The 22,947-nt window shown below is 43.1% G+C and overlaps 1 long non-coding RNA gene across 1 annotated transcript in view; it reads left to right on the forward strand.

Moving 5' to 3' along the window:
- The first annotated feature begins 4,311 nt into the window (after positions 1 to 4,311).
- LOC137096394 (uncharacterized) overlaps positions 4,312 to 22,947 on the forward strand; it is a 29,039-nt gene continuing 10,403 nt past the window's right edge. The window contains exon 1 of the long non-coding RNA XR_010909431.1: positions 4,312 to 4,423. This is a non-coding gene — a long non-coding RNA (uncharacterized lncRNA). The remainder of the gene's footprint in view (positions 4,424 to 22,947) is intronic.

Consider the following 22,947-nt stretch of genomic DNA (forward strand, 5'->3'; position numbering starts at 1 on the left):
AGAAACAGCTGTCCTGCCGTTAGGTCCAGATATACAGTGCAAATTGACACAGGCTTGGCTAAATGCTCTTTCAGGGACACGTTGAGAAAGCTGGAGCTGTGTAACATACGGCGCTTTGGTGCAGCTTCCAGGAGGAAGGTGTGGTAAAAATGCCAAGGGAATGAGAGCGGGCTGTGCGTTCCTTTGAAGTTTGTTTATCTTCAAACACATTGCTGAGATTCTGGCTGCTAAATGTTTACCCTTTGGGCAAATTGCTTTCATGCTAGACTTTCTGAATCAGCTTCCAGAACATACCATTTGGAATATAATTGTAATTAAACATCACCAATCTGGAAAAGGGGAAGATTGGGTAACCAGTCCAGAATGCATAGGGCCCAAAACCAGGCAAGTTCTTTTGGTAAATTGGGCAAAAAAAAATCCCACAAGCATATCTCCCCTTTCTTAACAATAAAACTAAAATAATCTTAAAGTTCATGTTGCCCCAGCAAGGCCCAAAGTCAAGGCTTCTCTTTTGCTCCATGTCATATTTCTGTTTTACCTAAGTTAACCAGTTACCTTGTATGGAAGAGGTATGGAGCTTCCATTTCAAATTCCCCTAAACCACCTATTGCAGCTATTCCAGACTAGCCAGCCAGTGTTGACTGGGTGGCTGGTTCTAGAACAGCTACATTAGAAATAACCTGTCATGTGAACCCATTGACACAGGAGGGGAACAAGTAGAGGACATTATACTAAGAGCCCCTTTCATGTAACAATGTTACCACTACAATTGCACTGTAATTGTCGTAGCTGCATTGGTGGAGTCTTGGGAGTTGGAGTTTGCTGAGGCAGTCTGAAGCCACAATGGCCCATAAAATAGGAAACAGAGTCTAAGGAAAACAAGGTGCACATAGACAGAAGAAGACATAGATAGAAGGGAACACAAATAGCAGATGGAGACTGAAGAAGAAGCCTAAGGAATGGCAGTACATGAAAACTAATAGAAAAGATAGAGGATTTTTCTGACAAAGGAGGGCATACATGATTTGGGTGGTGCTCAAAGGCGGTGAGAAACTGAAAAAAGTGCCCTAGTACATCTAAAAATATGGACACTGAGGAAAAGCAGGTTATGAGCAATATATATTTTCTTGCTGTTGTTACATGCCTTCAGGTAATTTCCAAATTTCTGGCAAAATTGTCTCAGAGCACAGATGCCATTTCTGGTCCAAGACATAGCACTGCTAAATTCTAAGTGACTGGCAGGGCACCACAATGTTACTTCCTTGCCCATCCTTCCCACCTTCCACCATTAGTATTAGTAGAGGAAGGAAAGACTTAACCATTCCATGTGGCCATAAATGCATGAGATCGTCTAGCCTCTAGGAGAATGGGCCCAGAAAATGGGTAAATAAAGGAGTCAAGGAAACCAGGAGCATGAAGGGATGAGGGGGACAGCCGATGGGGAATGGTTGCTGGCATGGGTCCCTGGAGCAAGCGAGTGGGCCGGAGGCCATGGAGCCCAGGAAACAGTGTACTAGGGACGTCAATGCATTGCAGGGTATGTTTATCTCTGTGGGTGCATGAGGCTCACAAGCACATTCTTTAAATGCCCCCTCCTCAATGCTGCCATTGTCCAAGGACGCATGCAGGCACAGGCCTGGCTTTTGCAGCCACAGGCCCACGGCTGAAGGAATGTAGGGTACTTCATTCTGCCCTTTCTCAGTGCTGACAATGGGATTCTCCAAGCCTTAAACTCTGGAGAGCTAATGCCAACAGGTCTGGTAGGTAGTAATGAGAATAAAATAAGCCACAGCTTTATATTTTCCCCTCTGCTGGAGCGACTGCCTGGATAGCTATTAGTTTAGGGCAGAGGAGTTAGCTGGCTGGCTGGCTACAGCTGTCCATGACAGCATTGCTCACACCAAGACAGGAAGGAATGGTGCTGTCATAGCAGCCATTGTGCAGGGAAAAACAAGAGGAATGAGATGACCTTCCAGGCTTTTCCTCTGGAACAGTTTGGCTGAATTCTCTCCCCGCCCCCCGCCCCCCAAAAAAAGATATCAGGGCTCAAATGCCTTTAGAAGTTGAATAAGAACCCGGAAATTTGCATTTTTCCTAAGTAGATAAATATCCCTCTGGCCATGTTGATGTTGATGTTAGTGGCACAAGCCTTGCTAGGAAAAGGGTTGGTTTCCCTCATTGTTGGTTCAGGAGAGACTCCACTGGCCTATATAGCAGTAACAACCTGAGTATGGACTTCATATCTCTACCACCTGTTCCTACACTGTGACATTCTTTCCCCAAAGAAACAATGCCTTTTCCTTTGGCAGCAGCTGAGTAAACACTCAGCTGATTTCCCAGGCTGGTCCAAGCTCAACAGTGTGGAAAAATCAGTAGATTGATAGCATTCTTCCAAAAAATATTTTTTTTTTAATTGAAGCTGCATTGATTTTGTTAAGAGGTGACAGGCTAGACTCTTCAACTTTGAGCGGGAGCAAACCTTCTAAAATTAGGATATTGGATCATCCATAGTAGGAGCGGGACAAAAGAAGGGTGGGGCTCCAGCATATTTAACAGTACAGCATGGCAAGCTACAGCTACTGAAATGGCCTTTTTCACACTGGAGCCCTCTTTTCTTTTCCTCCAAACACCTGTGGTGGGGTCAAGAACTAGTCAACAAGACAGAGAGTAGTATGCAGTCCAAAAGAGAGGACAGGACTCAGGACCAGGCATGGAGGGATCAAGGGTGGCGTGGCAGAACGCTCCAGATAAGTTCTCATACTAAACATCTCCAACTGAACAGCTTATGAGCAATGACCCCAGATATTTTGTTGCCCATAAAGCAGAGCGGAAAAGGACACCCCTCACCACCACCCCCAGATGTCAAATCCAGGTGCTTTTCTGGCAAAATTAAGCAGAGAATGTCCCTGGCATCTCTCTCCATCCTTGACATACCCCCCTCCCCAATTTTTTTAAATGACTAAGTCTGCTGCCCTGTCATGACACCCACAATCTGCTGCCTGAAGAAGCCTGCAGTAAAGTTTTCCATTTCAGTGGTCTTAGAAATCTTGCTATTGGAATTGGTCCATTGCCTCACTTTTCTCACACAACAGAACTGTGCATTAGTTTTCTGCTGGAAGTACTAATGGCGGTACAGCAAGAATCAATCTTGCCCTTGTTCTCTGGAAATAAAGGTTTGTGACAATCCCTTGTTGTTTTAATCTGGTGATGCAGACAACCACTGTTTCCATATCTGCACTTCTGGACAGGATGGCTTCTGTCACAGAAGTTCTTGGTGATACTTTACGAAACATGTTTTGTGAAGCAGCTCTGCAATATGGCTTCCATTGGTCTCCATTATGAATCAAATAACAACATTGCCCTGGAGTAGTAATCCTTTTGCTTTCCAGATTGTTTGGACTTTAATTCCCAGAAGCCTTAGCCAGAATGGCCAGAAGTATAAGGGTTCTGAGATTTGTAATCCCAAAAACCCGAAGGTCCCATAATTGCCATGCTGGGTGTATGAGTATTTGATAATTCTGGGTATTTGAATCTAAAACAAGGACTAGAACACACAGAAGCTCTGAAACTAGATATAGATGTGTTTGGTGGCATTGTCCTATGGACAAGATAGGCTCTGGACGTACTCCATAATTATTGTTGTCAGGCAGGGTATTGTAAATACAGGCTTTTTATGGACAGATAGAACAGCGGGCATATTTCTTTTAGTTACAACAAATCAGTGTGTATTGAAAGTGCCTGAAGTTGAACTGAGTGGCTTAGCAGCAAGGGGCCCAATGGCGGCATATCACAGGGAGTGTCTTTCTCTGTCCTTGTTTTGCTGTGTTCTCATTGCTCTTCTCCTTGTGTGTGGCTCCTCTGGAGTATTTTTAGCAGTCTCTCCCTTCCCTAGATCTCCTGCACGCCTCTCGTCTGACTCAGTGGCACCAAAATCCCAGTCTCTGGAATTGGACTTAGCTCATCTTACAGCTCTGTTTTCATCCCATGTGCGTGCGGGAGATTCGTGCCAACCTTGAGGGCAGCAGCAAAATGCAGAGCTGTCAGCAACAGGGGGAAAGCAGGCACAGAAGGAAGGGCCTGTGCTGTGGATCAGGAACAGCGGGGCTGCGTGGGGTGGGATCTCTCCAGCGTTCAGCTGTAACTGTGCTCCATCGTCCAGTGCAGCTGCACTTTGGAAGGAAAGGAGCTTGGGTGCTTTGGTCCTGAGTCACCGAGGGAGGGGTTAACTAAACTAAACAGAGATGCCATAAACTCTGCATATTTGCCTAATAGGCATCCTCAACCCAACTTGGAGAGTTTCTTGTTCTCATGCAAAAAATGTACACGCACACACATTTAGAGAAACTAGGCTACTAGGACCCCCCAGAAGGTAGCAAACTTTTCTGCAGCTTTGGAGGGATCTTCAGCCCTGAGGCCAGAGCAGGTGAGAATATTTCTACTTCCCTAAATGAAATGTCAATTTAAAAAAAGAAAGAAAGTTTAGAGTAGGGGGAGCTGAAGAACAAAGAATACCACCACTCATCAAAGAATCATATTTTAAAAACTACAGTAATTTTATTTTAAGTCAATGTTATGGTTGGGTTAACTAATCATACATGCAGCTGCCCAGGGATATTAACTCTGTGCAAACTGAACTTGACATTGAAGAGTAAATGCAGATTCGTGTAGCAACAGGAATGAGGATTTCATTGCAATTTTAGGTTTTTGTCTATGTCAACACTTACTCAGTCAGCAGTAATAGGGTGGAAAAGTTCTTGCTTTAACCATTTTTCATTTTTAAAACCTTCTGTAGAATTGGCTAAAATAGGCAATTACAGAGACTGAAAACATCCTCTATTGGCAGACATCCTTGGTCTGTTCTGTTAGCCACTGATCATAGCAACTTCTAAAGGAAGGCATCGCCCTCTTTGACCCCACACAGAGCTACATCCTATCCTTGCCACAGAATGTGCTGCTTAACTGCCAATAGTCAGCAATGTAGTAGAAAAACCACACACACATGACTAATCCACACTTTTTTTTGTTGTGTGCCTTCAAATAATTTTTGACAAAATTTGTTCGGAGGTGATTTGCCAGGCCTTCTCTTTTTTTCCATGTCAGGAGCTACTTGAGAAACTGCAAGTTGCTTCTGATGTGAGAGAATTGGCCATCTGGAAGGACGTTGCCCAGGAGATGCCCAGATGTTTTGATGTTTTACCATCCTTGTGGGAAGCTTCTCTCATGTCCCTGCATGGGGAGCTAGAGCTGACAGAGGGAGCTCATCTGCACTCTCCCTGGATTTGAACCTATGACCTTTTTCTACTACATTGCCGGCACAAGAGAATCCAGTGATTCTCAACCTGTGTGTCCCCTGATGTTTTGGCCTACAACTCCCAGAAATCCCAGCCAGTCTACAACTGTTAGGATTTCTGGGAGTTGAGCCAAAACAATTGGGGACCCACAGGTTGAGAACCACTAGTTTAACCCATTGCACCACCGAGGGCTCCATATGCCTTCCTCTGAGGTCAAAAAAGTGAGACTTGCCCAAGGTCACCCAGTGGGTTTCCATGGCTGAGCAGTAATAATAGTTCAACAATCAGACCACTCACTGTAGTAATTTCCCTTCCTGCTAAAAATGAAATCGCCATCTGCTCTGACATCAGTACTCTTTTGCTCTCAACATGTGGGAACCAAGTTTAACATTCACTCTGGGGCTGGTTTACATTTAGTAGGGTGTGTGTAGATATTCTCATGAGGTTTTCAGCTATTTAACCATGGACTATGGGCAGATAATTAAAATGTAGAACATCAAAAATATTCTAGTTCTACCTAATTATACCTAACTCCCAATTATTTATGAAATTGCAGCTTTAGTAGTCAAATTAGAGTTACTCTGCTTGCTTTGAATATGAGTATTATTTGACCAGTGTTACCAGTTTAACACATTTGTAATCAGTTTTTCATTCTATCCAGCCCATGGAACAAGAGTTACAAGATAGCCAGTCACTTCCTGTTTCTTCAAAAAGAGCTTTTTTGGGATGAGGGGGGAAGCCTGGTGCACCTTCTTGAGAAATGCCAGTAATTTGCCATTTTAAGGACTAATTTTGTGGAGGTTCAGGCAGTGGCCTCACTAGAGGGATGTGAGGGTACGGACCACACAGGGCAACGTCAAAATGACTATAACTTTTTGGTGCAATGTTTCAGCAGAAATGTGTTATTTTTAATTTTAAATATCACCACAAAACCACACATATTTTTTGTCCTAAACTCAGATTACATACACTGTATCAAAAGACCTAGTAGGCTAAAAACTGTATGCTGATTTACCTTTTAACCTTCTAAGGTAAATGCTAGGTGGTCAGATCTGTCCTTGTTACCCGATTACAAATGACACTTTGAATCATTTGGTTTTGTCTGTACTTACTACAAAAACATCCTGTTTGTGGCATAATGTAAAATAAACCATTTATAGTTCACATTTGATCAGCCCACGCACTGCCTTGCCAGAGAAAGAAAATATGCCAGGCAGGTGAACAGTAAATAACAAGTAGTTTACTCTTCATAAATCAAAACAACATATCTACAATGTGGTCAGTTGCATCAACTCACATAATGCCCCTTTATGAGAGGTTTAAATTAGTCTTTCTTTTCCGTGTGAAGAAACTCCCTCCAGCAGCTCATGAAGTAAGAGAACACTCCAAACCATCTATCTCTGCTTCTCACTTCTTCTCCCTCTGCACTTGCATAGCTCAAACCTGAACAAAAATGTAACAGTAACCAAAAGTCCCAGCTTGCTCCCCAGGCATTGCCTGACTAATCAGCTTCATGTATCTTATTTTACAGTTGACATGCACACACATACACACACACATTGATTCCTTACATACTCCAACACTGTTACCATTGCTGCTGGTTCCTTTCTTTTTTAATAGTCATTGGTTTTGTCAATTTCTCTGGTATTTTACCTACAATATTTTGGTATAGTCTGGTATGGGGGGTGAGACCAACCCTAATGTTGCCAATGGGTTTGGGGGTACAGGACTAGGAGGTACTGCAAATAAAGGTCCAGGGAGGGGGAAATACCTTTAAGATGCTCAGATGTTGCTCACCCTGATGCTTAGTATTATTTCAATATGATGGACACTTATGGAATCTGCAGGATCCCTGAATGCTAATTTTCTGGGTGATTTGATAGGCGTGGTGATTTTATAGGAGCCTCATTTCACTATGGAATGGTGAAACAGAAAGGGCAACTGATGCAATAGCTCCCAAGCATCTGACCTGGTGCTCTGAAGTTCTTGGTTCAACTTGATGTACAGAAGCACTACAAGAAATGAAAGGGGTTAGTCAAACACTGGAGTGCCAATCATGAAACAGAATGACTCGAAACTTTTCATAGCACTTATGATGGTGTAGACAAGACGCTTGTATCAGCCTGCCCCTACCACATGTAAGATGGAACCTTGCCCATCTTGCACGATGGGTGGGTTGAATGTGTGGCTCTGGGGGCGGGAGCAGTGAAAGCCTTGCTGTGTTAGGGAGAGTGCCTGCTGATCGAAGGAACTTGAAATGCACTCTTTCTTGAAGATGGCCGTTCTGGACTCAGAGATATATGGTTAAACAACCTCAGGTGTTCTGGGCAGAAATGGCTTATCAGAAACAATTTCAGTCTGAATTCAAGCTGGGGTACAGCAACAAAATAGCCTCTGTTGCCCTGACTCATGGTTTAGTCCAGATGAAAGATATAGAAATGCAGCTCTGTTGATCCTCCTGAATCTCTCAGCAATCTTTTATACCATTAATCATGGTATTCAAACTTCTCTCAGGTGGGCACAGGAGGCACTGTTTTATACTGATTCTGCTCCTATTTACAAGGCCAGTTCTAGAAAGTGATATTGGGAGATTCCATGGCTATTAAGCTGTGAATTGCCTTGGGTTCTATTTTATCTCTCCTCATGAAGCTGCTGTGTGAGTTATTGGACTAGACACATTGAAGAAGTTGATGAAACCCACCCACCCCTTCAACTTTTCCCTGTAAACAGGCTCAACAGGTACTGGGGAGGTGATGGATCAGTGTGTGGATACTGGGCTGATGTAGGGTTAATAACGCCATGAAATTGGAGGCTTCGTACAGGTATCAGAACTGCCCTGGATGGAACTGCACTGTTGTGAAAGGGATACATACATAATTTGGGAGGAAAGGCTTCATCTCTGTCAGAGAGGCCATGAACCCAAGGCTCAGTGTGTTTGAGTTCAGTTCTTATTGTTCTACCAGCAGGGCCGTAGCCAGAAAAAAAAATCGGGTGGGTGGTTGAAAATTTCGGGTGGGGGTTAAAAATTTCAGGGCGGGGGGTTTAAAACCTGCCTCCTAGCTCACACTGAAGCAAAGAGCACAGCAGGAGACAGAGCAGCCTTCAATAGCCTGCAGCTCCGCCCCAGTCAACCACCTCCACCAAGTCTGGCCACCTTAATGAAAGCATTCAACACCCCCCCCCCCCAACTTGGTTGCTTCGCTACATCGACTATTGCTGCAAATAATGACAGTGTGAATAAATTGTCAATATTTGCTTGAGATAGTGCTTGCAGTTCTGGAGGGACTCTTAATTTTTTTGCATCTCATAGACTTAGCATGGGGATTTGGTTAACCAGTTAAAATTAATGAGTAAACCAGGTTTTTTTTTAAACCTGGAAAATTTGGGGGGGGGGGGGGGTTGAACAAAAATGCAAAAATGCAACCTGGCAGTAATGGGAACAGAATGCTTTGGGGCCACATAATTTTATGGTTGAATTTATTATTTATTTATCTTGATTAATCAAACTACCAAAACACGTACCTCGTATTGCAATTTAATATTCACTTCTCATTAAAGCAAATTTAGATCATGATCCTGTAGCAATAGCAATAATAACTATAATACCAGACAGGTTTATTTTTAAAGTGAAGCCACTGAGCAACTTGGAAAATCAGTTACCTACCTCACTGATACCCTACTTCTCAAGGTCCCAGAAAAATCTTGAGTGGCACGGTGGACATGAAATGCTGGTTAGACAAGACCTTAGTTTGATGCAAAATAGCCCTGTGATTTGATAGCCATTTGATATGATTCTGGTCTAGCATAATGAAACATGGAGTCATAGGTCATCAAAGAAATCCAACTAAGCATCTCCAGCAGGTAGACACCTAGAGAAAGTGACTTTGCCATCTAATTTGTTCCAATTCCAATCTTATATTTAAAGAATGCAATCATGTCACTCCTTGGTCTTCTCTTCACTAAGTTGAACGTGCCTAACTGCTGCAGACATTCCTCATGTTTTCTTCTCCATAACTGTTATTATCCTTGTTGCCTTTCTCTGCGCCTGCTTCAACTTGTCTACATCCTTCCTAAAATGAAGCGCCCAAAACTGAATGCCATACTCCTGATAAGGGTTGACTACTGCAGAGTATAGGGGAACTATCACTTTCCTTGTCTTGAAAAACTATTGATATATTAATGCTGCAGCATTCAAACAATCATCAATAATACCAAGTCCTTTTCACATATATTGCTGCTAAGCTAAGTATACATCATCCAGCAAATGTGCATTGAGTTTTTTGGCCTAAATGTTGAATTCCACTTTTATCACTGCTGAATTTCATTCTATGAGCTTCAGCCCCATTTTCTAGTTTATCTGAGTCATTGTGAATTCTGTCCCAATGTGTTAGGTAGCCCTCCCAGTTTTGCATCACCCACAAATCTCATAAGGATTCCCTCTAAATCCATCATCTAAGTCAGGGGTCCTCAAACTTTTTAAGCAGAGGGGTGATTCAAGGTCCATCAGACTGTTGAGGGAGGCAAACTACATTTTGGGGAAAAATGAATTAATATACACACTGTACATATCTTATATGTAGTGCAAAAAACATGAGAGAACAATACAATATTTTTAGCCAACATAAACTTACCAGTATTTAAGTGGGAAGTGTGGGGCCTCCTATTGGCTGATGAGATAGTCAAGATAATTAGAATTATTGTTATTGTGTTCCTTCAAGTTGTTTTAGGGCGGGGGGCAGGTAAATTACCTTGAAGGGTCGCATCCATCCTGCAAGCCTTAGTTTGGGAACCCCTGATCTAAGTCATTGATAAATACACTGAAGACAAAACCCAGAAGCACCTCACTCAAGACTTCTCTCCAGTGTGAAGCACAGGCATTGCTGATGACTGGATCCATCTGATAGTGTTTCTATCTATTGCACATGCAATCAGTTTGCTAATAAAAATATCATGTTCTATATTGTCATGTCTATTCCTTTCCACATCCACTGCTATTGCAATATATAAATAAGTTTTAAAAGAAATCAATAGAGAAATGTACCACAAACGTAAGCCCTCTTCCCATCCATGAGCACACATGCTCAGGTACCTGTAGAAGAATAATACCTAAGTTATTTTGATCTTTGAGTGAAATCCTTCTCCGAGGTTGATTGGGGGGGGGGGGGGATAGCTAAGGTGATTCCAGATAGTGTTGCTATGGTCCATTGTGGGTGAAGTGGGATTTGGGCTCCCCTGTCTGACCCAGTGTCTATGTCTTTGTATAGGGCTGCTGATCTTTACAATACACAATAATGCAATATATAACATAGATGACAAAGATGGCAATGTTGAAGTGTAGCTGAGAGAACAAGCTAATGATGTCTGAAACCTCTCAACCAACGAGGGTGGTACATTCAGTCTCTGCAGTTGCCAGGTCAACTCTGAAGTACACTTTCTTAAGTTGTTACAGCAATGTTTCTTGAGTTCTGAGACTGACACAGACATCAGAGTGTTGAAAGAAAGCCTCAGTGTAGAGAAGTGTAGGTGGTGGGAATCACCTTTGTCCTCCATTGTCTCAAATTGTTGCCATCAAATATTTCTGGAATTCAGATCCATTTTGGATTGAAAATCTTCAGGAGTCTAGGTCTCATACTTGGGCAAATGACTCACACTCAAGCTCCTAAATTGGCATTCAGGTTCTTAAGGAAATTGTTGTGGGGTAAATGCTATTATCAGGAAGTCCTTGTCACAATGTACTCCTCGTGGACACCTCCTGCACTACACTGAATTGGTAGCATTAAAAATTGACAATGTAACAAAAGAATGAGTGGGAGAAGAACATCAGACAATGGAGGGGGAATGATGGGCAGAGTTCTTGCTTTTGAGAAGGACAGTTGGAAAAAGTCATTTTGTTATTTACAAGTCAAAGGAACACAGTGATAAAAAACCTGGTAGAAGGAATACAAGCCGGAGAACACATTGGATGAATTTATTACATGGAAACATCTACTGTCTGCCAGATTTAAGGAGAACCCTAGTATTTTTATAGTTCAGAAAGATGGTGATAGTGGTTCACTTGGGATAGTGTTTCTCAATCTGGGGGTTGGGACTTCTAGGGCGGTCATGAGGGGGTGTCAGAGGGGTCACCAAAGACCATCAGAAAACACAGGCCTTTTTTTGGCCATGGGGTTCTGTGTGGGAAGTTTGGCCCAATTCTATCATTGGTGGGGTTCAGAATGCTCTTTGATTGTAGGTGAACTATAAATCCCAGCGACTACAACTCCCAAATGTCAAATCTGTTTTCCCCCAAACTCCACCAGTGTTCACATTTGGGCATATCGGGTATTGGGTTGTTGTAGATTTTTTCGGGCTATATGGCCATGGTATATTGGGTATTTGTGCCAAATTTAGGCCAGTGAATTAAAATACATCCTGCATATCAGATATTTACATTACAATTCATAACAGTGGCAAAATTACAGTTATGAAGTAGCAACAAGAATAATTTTATAGTTGGGGGTTGCCACAACATGAGGAACTGTATTAAGGGGTCGTGGCATTAGGAAGGTTGAGAAACACTGATTTAGGACATCTTTTTGTGTCTTGAAACCCATTGGACTGGCTGGCATACTTGATACCACATTTTTGCTCCCAGGGAATTACTAGGGTCAGGATGTCTTATGGGACCCCCAAAAGCCGCAGGCATTCAGATTTGCACCACAAAGATACCATTGCTCTCCTCTGAAACAGCATAAGGCCACTTCTATGCTGCCATATAAAATCCAGATTATCTGCTTTGAACTGGATTATATGGTAGTGCGGACTCATATAATCCAATTCAAAGCAGATAATGTGGATTATCTGATTTGATAATCTGGATTATATGGCAGTGTAGAAGGGGCCAAAGTGTGACTTACCCAAGGTCATCCAGTGGGGTTCCTCAGCTGTGCTGGAATTGAAATCATGATTTCCAGAGTCAGAGTCCAATAATCAAACCAGCATACCATACTTACTCTCAGGGGCGGCTCTTCCATTACGCGAAGTAAGCGACCGCGGAATACTTTGTTTGTCCCAGGGGCGCTCACGCGCCTCCTTAAGTGCCCCTCCCTCCAATTGGGCCTCGTCCCATGAGCAGCGCCGGTGGCAGGGGCAGCAGCGGGAGGAAGCAGAAAAGCCATGCATGCGGCAAGGGGGAAGGGAAAGGCGCGCGCCTCTGCCCTTCCCCTCTCGCCCTGCATGTGCTTTTCTTGGCGGCAGAGGCAGGAAAGGTGTGCGAGGGAGAAGAGAAAGGTGCACGCCTTTCCCTCCCCTCATGCCCCGTGCACCTTGTAGAGCGGCGAGAGGAGTGTGGGGCAGCAGCGAGGCTTGGCCATCTCCTTCTCCTCTGGGCGCTTCTTCCTTCTCCTCTCCGTTTAGACACCTCCAAATGGAGAGGAGGAGGAAGACCCTGGAGGAGAAGGGAGGAAGACTTCGCTGCTGCTGTTGCCCCACTCCGTGCTCTTCTCTCTGCCCTTTGAAGCCTCTGCTTCGCCTGGAAGGCTCAAAATGTGCCAGCAGCATTCTCTCCTGACGTTTCACCCACATCAGTGGCAGGCATCCTCAGAGATTGGGAGGTCTGTTGGAAACTGACTCTCCCCCATTTCCTTCTCAGCTTTGGAATTATTACTATTATTATTATATTTTACTAGCTGTGCCCTGCCACGCGTTGCTGTGGCCTATAGTAAAACTTATCAAAGTTGAGGTAGATATCTGGACTATTATGAAAGAGGGGTACCTACCTATTCCTTCCCCCTTTCTCTCCTTTCTTCCTTCTCTACCTCTTTCTTTCTTTCCTTCTTTCACTACTCGGTTTCATCCTTCTCTCTTTCCTTCATTCCCTCCCCCTTCCTTCCTTTGCCTTTCTTCCCTCCCTGTTTGCTTCCTTCTTTCGCTTTTTATTTCCTTTTATTTCACCACCATCATAACAATAACAATAATGCAATGCATTGCCTCCGGGACCTGACACCTCTCCCATCCCCCCTAAAAGGGTCTCATAGGAATAATAGCATCATAATAATCATAGAAATAACAACCTTTACCCGCCACGCATTGCTGTGACCAAACTTCCCTCTTTCTCTCCTTCTTTCCCTCCTTCCTTCCTTCCCTCCCATCTTTCCTTCTCCTCTTCCTTCTCTATCTCCTTCCTTCCCCCCTTTTCTTTCTCTTCTGGCCTCTTTCCTTCCTTCTCTCTTTCCTTCTTTCCTTCCCTCCCTCTTTCTCTACATCTTCCCCCTTCCTTCACTCCCTCTTTCCTTCCTTCATTCCCTTTTTTCTTTCCTTCTCTCCTTCCTTCCTTCCCCCTTTTTCTTTCCCTCCCTCTGTCTCTCATTTCTTCCTTCTCTACCTCTTTCCTTCCTTCCCCCTTTTTCTTTCTCTTCTGCTGTCTCTCTTTTCTTTCCTTCCATCTTTCCTTTTCTTTCCTTTTCTTCTTCCTTCTTTAACTTTCCTTCCTTCCCCCTTTTCTTTATCTCCCTTTCTCTTTCTTCCTTCTTTCCTTCCTTCCTGTCTTTCCTGGATTTTGACAGGGCGGGAAGGGGTGCGGTGGGGTTTGGAGGTGGCGTGAAGTAAAAGGAGGTAAGATTGGGGCAGGCAAGTGATGGAGCGTGAGGTTGTGTGTGTGTGTGCGGCAGCGGGGGGAGTGATGGAGCGTGGGGTTGCGTGTGTGTGTGCGGCAGCGGGGGGGAGTGGGGTTGCGCGTGTGTGTGTGGCGGTGGGGGAGTGATGGAGCGTGGGGTTGCGTGTGTGTGTGCGGCGGGGGGAGTGATGGAGCGTGGGGTTGTGTGTGTGTGTGCGTGCGGCGGGTGTGTGTGTGTGCGGGAAGCGGCGCGGCGGGGCTTGGAGTGGGCATGGCTTCCGCAGAGGGAACTGTGTGCGCGCGCCAGGGAACTTGCGGCTGGGCACCAATGCGCATGCTCAGTTGTTTTGCCGTTTTGTGAGTGTGTTGTTGTGTTGTTTTTCATTTTGAGTAGATATGTTTGTACCTTATGGGTTGTGTTATGGGCATGGGAATTTTGGTTAAGTTTCGTTGGGGGGTTTGTGAGTTTTGTTGATTTGCCGTTTTGTGAGTGTGTTGTTGTGTTGTTTTTCATTTTGAGTAGATATGTTTGTACCTTGTGGGTTGTGTTATGGGCATGGCAATTTTGGTTAAGTTTCGTTGGGTTTTTTTGAGTTTTGTTGTTTTGCCGTTTTGTGAGTGTGTTGTTGTGTTGTTTTTCATTTTGAGTAGATATGTTTGTACCTTGTGGGTTGTGTTATGGGCATGGCAATTTTGGTTAAGTTTCGTTGGTTTTTTTTGAGTTTTGTTGTTTTGCCGTTTTGTGAGTGTGTTGTTGTGTTGTTTTTCATTTTGAGTAGATATGTTTGTACCTTGTGGGTTGTGTTATGGGCATGGCAATTTTGGTTAAGTTTCGTTGGGTTTTTTTGAGTTTTGTTGTTTTGCCGTTTTGTGAGTGTGTTGTTGTGTTGTTTTTCATTTTGAGTAGATATGTTTGTACCTTGTGGGTTGTGTTATGGGTATGGCAATTTTGGTACAGTTTCGTTGGGGGGTTTTTGAGTTTTGTTTCCTCGTTGGATGCCCCTAACAAATTTATATATATAGATTATATTTATTATTCTATTTACAATTATTACGTTATTATTTTTATCATGAATTATTTATATTTATTAGATTGTTATGTGTTATAAATGGCAGGCATCTTCAGAGGTTGGGAACTCTGTTGGAAACTAGGCAAGTGGGGTTTATGTATATCCCTGTGGAATGATGTCCAGGGTGGGAAGAAGAACTCTTGCCTGCTTGAGGCAAGTGTGAGTGTTGACATTGGCCACCTTGATTAGCACTGAATGACCTTGCAGCTGGATGCCAAGTTTTTAAACTTTGTGTTTTCTATATATATTACAAATTTACCCTTGGTTTGCTTCTGATGCAGCAAATAACCTTGCAGCTTCAAAGCCTGGCTGCTTCCTGCCCGGGGGAATCCATTGTTGAGACATATTAGCTGGCCTTGATTGACTCTAGTCTGCAAGGCCATTGAATGCTAATCAAGCTGATGGGATTTGGAGTACCTTCAACTGATTCAGCTCAGACTTCCACAGACCATTAAAAGTCCCATTAATGACAGATCTGAACCAAACTTGGCACACAGAACCTCCATGACCAGCAGAAAACACTGGAGGGGTTTGGGAGGAATTCACAGTAATAGGATCCTAGTGTTGCAAGAGACCTCCAAGGGCCATCCAGTCCAACCTCCTTCTGCCATAAGGGAAAAACACAATCCAAGCACTCCTAACAGATGGCCATAGAGATTCTGCTTAATAATAATACTATTATTAATAATAGTAATAGAATCATAAAGTAGGGATACCTCCAAGGTCCATCCAATCCAACTTCCTTCTGGCATAAGTGAAAAGCACAATTAAACACTCCTGATAGATGGCCATTTAGACTCTCAATAATAATAATAATAATAATAATAATAATAATAGCAGCAGCACCTTGGGGTAGTGTGGTCGTATGCAAAATAAAGTAATGAGAAGCAGCCAGAGATTTTTTTGTTTGACAGACATAGATTGGATTAGTATGTGTTTTGCTGCCAAATTTGGTGCCAATTTGTCCAGCGGGTTTTGAGTTATGTTAATCCCACAAACGAACATTATATTTTTATTTATATAGATAAGGTTATTCTATCTTTAGTCATCTCAGTGGACTTACTTGTCGTGGTCCAAAATATTTTATTTTCTTTGGAATTGCTATGCATTCTAGAAGAAGTCCTTGCAGAAAGGAAGCCGTTCGTTCCGTAAACACACAATATTTATTTAAATGTGTGTGTGATGGAATGTATTGCAATTTGCAATTCCAAATAAAATAATATATGTGTCTGTGTGTCTGTGTGCATGTATGTGTGTATGTGTATGTATATGTATGTGTATGTATTAAGGGCTGTTCTGTCTTCAATTGTCTCAGCGGAATTGTCATAATGCAAAGATCTTGTATTTTCTGTGAAACCTTTGTGTCGTACTTGTAGATCAAAAATAACAACAAAAATATTTGCATTTAAAAAACATTAATTTGTGTTAATTCTATGTAATGTAATTATATGAACATAATGTAAGTAACCTTCTGGTTTTAAGGTAACTCTTTATTCACCTCTACCTTTTTTTTTCAGTGATTGGTTTTTTTTTGGGGGGGGGGGGCGGGCGCCAAAATAATGTTTGCTTACCATTGAAAATTACCTAGGGCCGGCCCTGGCTGCGCACAAGAAACATGCCATTTGAGTTGCGTACAAACCACCCACTGTTAGTGCTATAATCCCACTTTAACTGCAACTGCAGCATCCTACACAATCCTAAAGCCCCTTCTACCCAGCTATATAAAAACCAGATTATCTGCTTTTAACTGAATTCTGTGGCAGTGCAGACTCATGCAATCCAGTTCAAAGCAGATAATGTGGCTTATCTACTTCGATAATCTGGATTATATGGCAGTGTAGAAGGCACCTAAGATTCAGTGTAAAGAAACATATTTCGAACTCTCATTCAGAAATTTCAAGCCCCAGAATTCCATGGCAGTTAAATTGGTATCAAAGTGATATAACTCTGTAATGTTAAGATGGCTTTTGTTTGTGTGAGCAATACCCTACTATGGATAAGCAGACAGTCTTCAAGCCTTCTAAATCCAGTACTTCTCAGTATGTAAGGCCCCTTCTTCACTGCCATAAAATCCAGATTATCAAAGCAGAAAATCCACATTATCTGCTTTGAACTGGATTATATTAGTCTACACTGCCATATAATCCAGTGCAAGGCAGATAATCTGGATTTTATGTGACAGTGTAGAGGGGTTTAAGACTGAGGCCCCTTCCACGCAGCTGAATAAAATCCCACATTTTGGCTTTGAACTGGAACATATGGCAATGTGCACTCAGATAACCCAGTTCAAAGCAGATATTGTGGGATTTTCTGCCTTGATATTCTGGGTTTTATGGCTTTGTGGAATGGCCCTGACCCATACTTTGTTCCAGGACAAAAAATGAGCACACCTGAGAACCTGATTCTTCTCTCCAAACCCCCATGTAACCAGCTCAACACAAAGGAAGCCAGAAGTTACACTGTTTTGTGTTTTAGAAAGCACAGTTATAGCTGGAAGGCACTGAGATATGTTTTGTGGCCAGGTTGTATTTCCTTTTAAGATGTGATGGGGCCTTTGAACCCTCACACAGCAGCCCAGCCACGAACTGGCCCAACCAGTTTATACTCAGAGGGTCATTGTTCTGAGTCATTAAGAGACATCTCCGGGCCTGGCTCAGGACCCACCCCACATCCTGCCACACAAAAGAGGGCAGAGTGTTAACAAAGGCTCCCCAGTAATGGAACAATGGCATGGCATTTAAGAGTCTAACCGTTCAAACAGTGTACCTGCTGCCTCCGGTCACAGAGGTGAAGTGCAACATCTGGCCACATGCCGCTTTTGCAATGTGTGCATATTTATAGGATGAGTGTAGTTTCCAGAAAATGGGGGATAAGAATCTGCCACACAATTTCTACTGCTTACCCCATGCTGCTGAGAAGCCATGCCACTTTTACTAGGGCACCGAGTGACCAAGCAACCTAGAAGAAAGGAAAAGCCAACCCCCTCCTTTCATTCTCCTTTCTGAGTCAGTGGGGAATGGCAGGCAAAGACACTGACCTTTCACTGGCTTTTACTTATCTTTGGACACAGGCAGCTGTATTTAAAACATGAAGCTATAGGTATAGCGTCAGAATGTTGTGCCAACAGGGGTGGGAACTAGGGCCCTTCAAGTGTATTTAGACTGCAACTCCAACAGTACCTCTTCTCCAGTGATGATAGAGGCTTCTGGGTTTATGCACGTTGAACTAAGTTGCTGTGAGTGTTCCAAGTTGTATGGCCTTGTTCCAGAAGCATTCTCTCCTGATGTTTCGCCCACATCTATGGCAGGCACCCTCAGAGATTGTGAGGTTTGTTGGAAACTAGACAAGTGAAGTTTATATATATGTGGAATGTCCAAGGTGGGAGAAAGAACTCTTGTCTGTTTAAGGAAGGTGTGAATATTGCATTTGGTCAGCTTGATTAGCATTGAATGGCCTTGCAGCTTCAAAGCCTAGCTGCTTCCTGCCTGGGAGAATCCTTTGTTGGGAGGTGTTAGCTGGCCCTGATTTTTCCTGTCTGGATTCCCCCCTTTTTTTGGGTGTTGCTCTTTATTTGTTGTCCTAATTTTAGAGTTTTTTAAATACTGGTAGCCAGATTTTGTTCATTTTCATGGTTTCCTTCTTTCTGTTGAAATTGTCCACATTGCTTGTGGATTTCAATGGCTTCTCTGTGTAGTGATTGTTAGGAGTGGTCCAGCATTTCTCTGTTCTCAAACAGTAACACCTCCCAACAAAGGATTCTCCCAGGCAGGAAGCAGCCGGGTTTTGAAGCTGCAAGGCCATTCAGTGCTAATCAAGGTGGCCAATTGCAACATTCACACATGCCTCAACCAGACAAGAGGTCCTTCTCCCACCCTGGACATTCCACAGATATATAAACCTCATTTGCCTAAGTTTCCAACAGACCTCACAACCTCTGAGGATGCCTGCCATAATGTGGGCAAAACATCAGGAGAGAATGCTTCTGGAACATGGCCATACAGCCCGGAAAACTCACAGCAACCCAGTGATTCCGGCCATGAAAGCCTTCAACAACACATGTAAAACGACATAGCAACATGCCACAAGTGGGAATGCCATGGGCAGTACAACGTAAAGTATGGGATCTCCTGCACATTATCTAGAGCAGGAACAAGTCTGACCAGTGTAGTCAGACTTGCTCTTGTCCCCGATCACAGAATTGTAAGAAACCACAATTTATTTATTTATTTATTTATTTTGCTTATATACCGCTGTTCTCAGCCCAAGGGCGACTCACAGCGGTGTACAACATAGAAGGAACAAGGTTCAAAATTCAACACAATCTAAAATATCAATCTAGCAATAATCAAAAAACATCATCATCAAAAACATCAACAATATCAAAATACAAAAAGCCATTCGCGTCGTCTCATCGTTTAAACCACAATCCAGTATCATTTTCCGTTGTTCCATTCCTGTCGTCATTACCAATTATTGCACTTCTTGTTCGAACGCCTTCTTGAACAGCCAAGTCTTTAATTTCCTGTAGAATATCATCAGGGAAGGAGCCAGTCTGATGTCCACGGGAAGGGTGTTCCACAGCCGAGGAGCCACCACCGAGAAGGCCCTGTCTCCCATCCCCGCCAGGCGTGCCTGTGAGGCAGGCGGGATCGAGAGCAGGGCCTCCCCGGACGATCTCAAAGTCCTGGTGGGCTCGTAGGCCAACATGCGGTCAGATAGGTATCTTGGCCATCTAATCCAACCCCGTGTGATGCAGAAAAACAAAATCAAAGCACTCCTGACAAATAGCTATCCAACCCCTGCCTAAAAATCTTCAGAGAAGGAGACTCCATTGCAGTCTCATATTTCCCTGTCAAAAAGGCTTTCTTCCTAATTTTTTGATGGAATCTCTTTTCCTGTATTTCGAATCCATTGCTCCATGGTCTAGGCTCTGTAAAAGTAGAAAACAATTTTTTCCCCTTACTCAATATGACATCCTTTTACACATTTAAACATGTCTAGCATGTCACTGCTTAATGTTATCTTAACCAGACCTTTTACTATTTTGTTCCAGCTTGTTCATAACTTTCTTGAACTGTGGAACCCAGAACTGTATACAATATTCCAGGCGAGGTATGATGAAAACAGAACAGAGTAGTGCTTTTACTTCCTTTGTTCTAGAGCAGTGGTTCTCAACCTGTGGGTCCCCAGATGTTTTGGCCTTCAATTCCCAGAAATCCTAACAGCTGGTAAACTGGCTGGGATTTCTAGGAGTAGTAGGCCAAAATACCTGGCGACCAACACGTTGAGAACCACTGCTCTACTTGTATTGATGCATTTGAGACTTGCAGTGGCTTTTTTAGCTGTTGCATCACACTGGTGGCTCATGTTCAGCTTGTGGTCTTCTAAGATTCATACATTCAGTTGCTGTAACTTTTTTAGGCTGTATGACCATGTTCCAGAAGCATTCTCTCCTGACGTTTTGCCTGCATCTATGGCAGGCATCCTCTGAGGTTGTAGGTCTGTTGGAAACTAGGAAAATGGGGTTTATATATTTGTGGACAACACATTCCTACATTCCTTTGACATGTACTTTGACATGAACACAACCCTTCAACAACACATTCCTACATTCCTTTGGCATGTACTGTTGTCAAGCCAGATGTCATTCATATTGGTGCATTTCATTTTTTCTGCCTCGGTGTTGTACCTTATAGTTCTCCCTATTGAAATTCATTTCATTACTTTCAGCTCTGCTCTCTAATCTCTTACAGTCATTTTCAATTCTGATCCTGTCATCAGGAGTATTAGAACAGTATGGTTTACTCTGACTGGCAGCTATTCTCCAAGGCCAGCATTCTCAAGAGTCTTTTAATGGGAAACCTCACAGACCGAAGCTAAGAGTCGTCTGAAGCAAAATGAGTTCTTCTGTTATGCCATGACCCCTCACCATTGAAGAGAAATGTCATTTCCCACAATTTCATTACCATAGCTTGTATTATGCTGCCTTCACCAATGCATCCCACTTGAAACATTTACTACGAGCACGGTTTTTCTTCAAAGTTACCCTCATTCCTATCCTCAACTTTTCTATTTTTATCCATCACTATAAAAACCCAGGCAGGGTCCTGCATTTGCAATGAAATCTGAGGATGGTTTTCCACTAGAAAGAAGGGAGAGCACCATTAAGGGTCACACGAGGCAAGGCTCACACACAATGCACAAGATTTTGAACCCTGAGGCTGGATTCTAGATCATGATCTCTTGAACGTGTTAGCACTTGGAGGCAGCTGTTGCCCGCTGTATCATTAAAGGAAAGCAAAGGATTAAATAGAAAATAAAAAATAAGTCAAAGGCAGATCAGACACAACTCTGTGACCTCTGCAACTGGAGCCCTCCTAACAAGAATTTTTGAAAAAGGATTAACAAACCTACAGGTGGCCAGGTTATAAACTGGAGCATCGTATCATGAGAGGACGACTCTCATGTTGCGGCAGCTCCACTGGCTGCCGATCTTCTTCTGGGCTAAATACAAAGTGCAGTCCTAAATGGCTCGGGCCCAGACTATGTGCAGAACCGCATCTCTGTATACTAACCAGATCGAGCGTTGCAATCTGCAGAGGAGGACCTGCTCTTGGTCCCACCCCCGTTTCAAGCACGGCTGGTGGGAATGAGAGATGGGGCCTTCTCCGTGATTGCTCCTTCCCAAAAGAACTAAAAACTGCCCTCTCTCTTCTCGCCTTCAACAATTGCTATGCACCCTGGAATGTGGAGAAGAGGAAGATTGACACGTCCCAACTTACATCCTTGCTTAGATATGTTAAATCTTGTCTAGATATTGGAATTAACTTCAGCCTGCTAGTTGTGGCAAATCATCTAATCTCTCTATAAGGTTTTATTTATTAGTCTCTAGATGTTTTTGCCCAGCGATAAATTTATACGATGTGTTTATGTTTGTATGGGTCATTTAAGTTTGGCAGAATTAGCATGGTGCAGTGGCCTAAGTGTTGGAATAGGATTCTGGAGGTCAGAATTCAAATTTCCAGTTAATTGTGGATACCCACAATTAACTGGAAATTAACTGGAAAGGTCAAACTTTCTCAGGCCCCTTTTACACTGCCATATAAAACCCAGATTATCTGCATAGAACTGGATTATATGGCAATGTAGAGTCATATTATCTAGTTCAAAGGTGATAATGCGGATTATCCACTTTGATAATCTGGATTATATGGCAGCGTAGAAGAGGTCTCAGCCTTAAAGGAACACAATGACAAAGCCACTCTGAACAAATATTGCCAAGAAAATCCCATAATAGATTTATTTTATGGACCCCATAAATTGGAAACTACTTGAGGGCACAGGCACACATCAGTTACTTCCATTGCTGTGAACTGAATTCAAAGTATTCTCAATTAATTAAAGTGTATATACATGAGAGAGAGAGAGAGCTGAGGAGAGGACGCAGACTCTTACCCTCCCCAATGGACTCAGGAAAAAGCACACTGCTGCACCATCTTCTAGCTTGTTTGTTCTTCTTCATTAATAACAATTACATAAAAACTCCAAAGTCTAAAAACGAAGCACAATTAAAGCCCTGGCAGACCCTATAAAACGAATCTGCGTACCCCACCTCCTTCAAGGTAAACTGAACCACCTAAACTGGGCTCTACAGGCCAATGAATACTCCACCTCAGACATCAGAAGAGCTGCAAGACCGAGAACAAGCCACGAGAGTAAAGACAAAGATCCACCCAGAGGAAAAGTGTTCTTGCCATACATCAAGGGAACCACTGACAGCATAGGGAAGCTGATGAGGAAACACAACATTAAAATGATCTTCAGACCCACTAAAAAAATCCAACAAATGCTACGTTCAGCAAAGGACAAGAGGGATCCTCTCGCTTCTGCAGGAGTCTACCGTACACCATGCAGCTGTGGACAAGTCTACATAGGAACCAACAAATGCAGCATTGCCCAAACACGAACCAAGGAACATGAAAGGCACTGCAGA

The sequence above is a fragment of the Anolis sagrei genome, chromosome 2 (genome assembly GCF_037176765.1).
Source record: "Anolis sagrei isolate rAnoSag1 chromosome 2, rAnoSag1.mat, whole genome shotgun sequence".
Taxonomy (NCBI): domain Eukaryota; kingdom Metazoa; phylum Chordata; class Lepidosauria; order Squamata; family Dactyloidae; genus Anolis; species Anolis sagrei.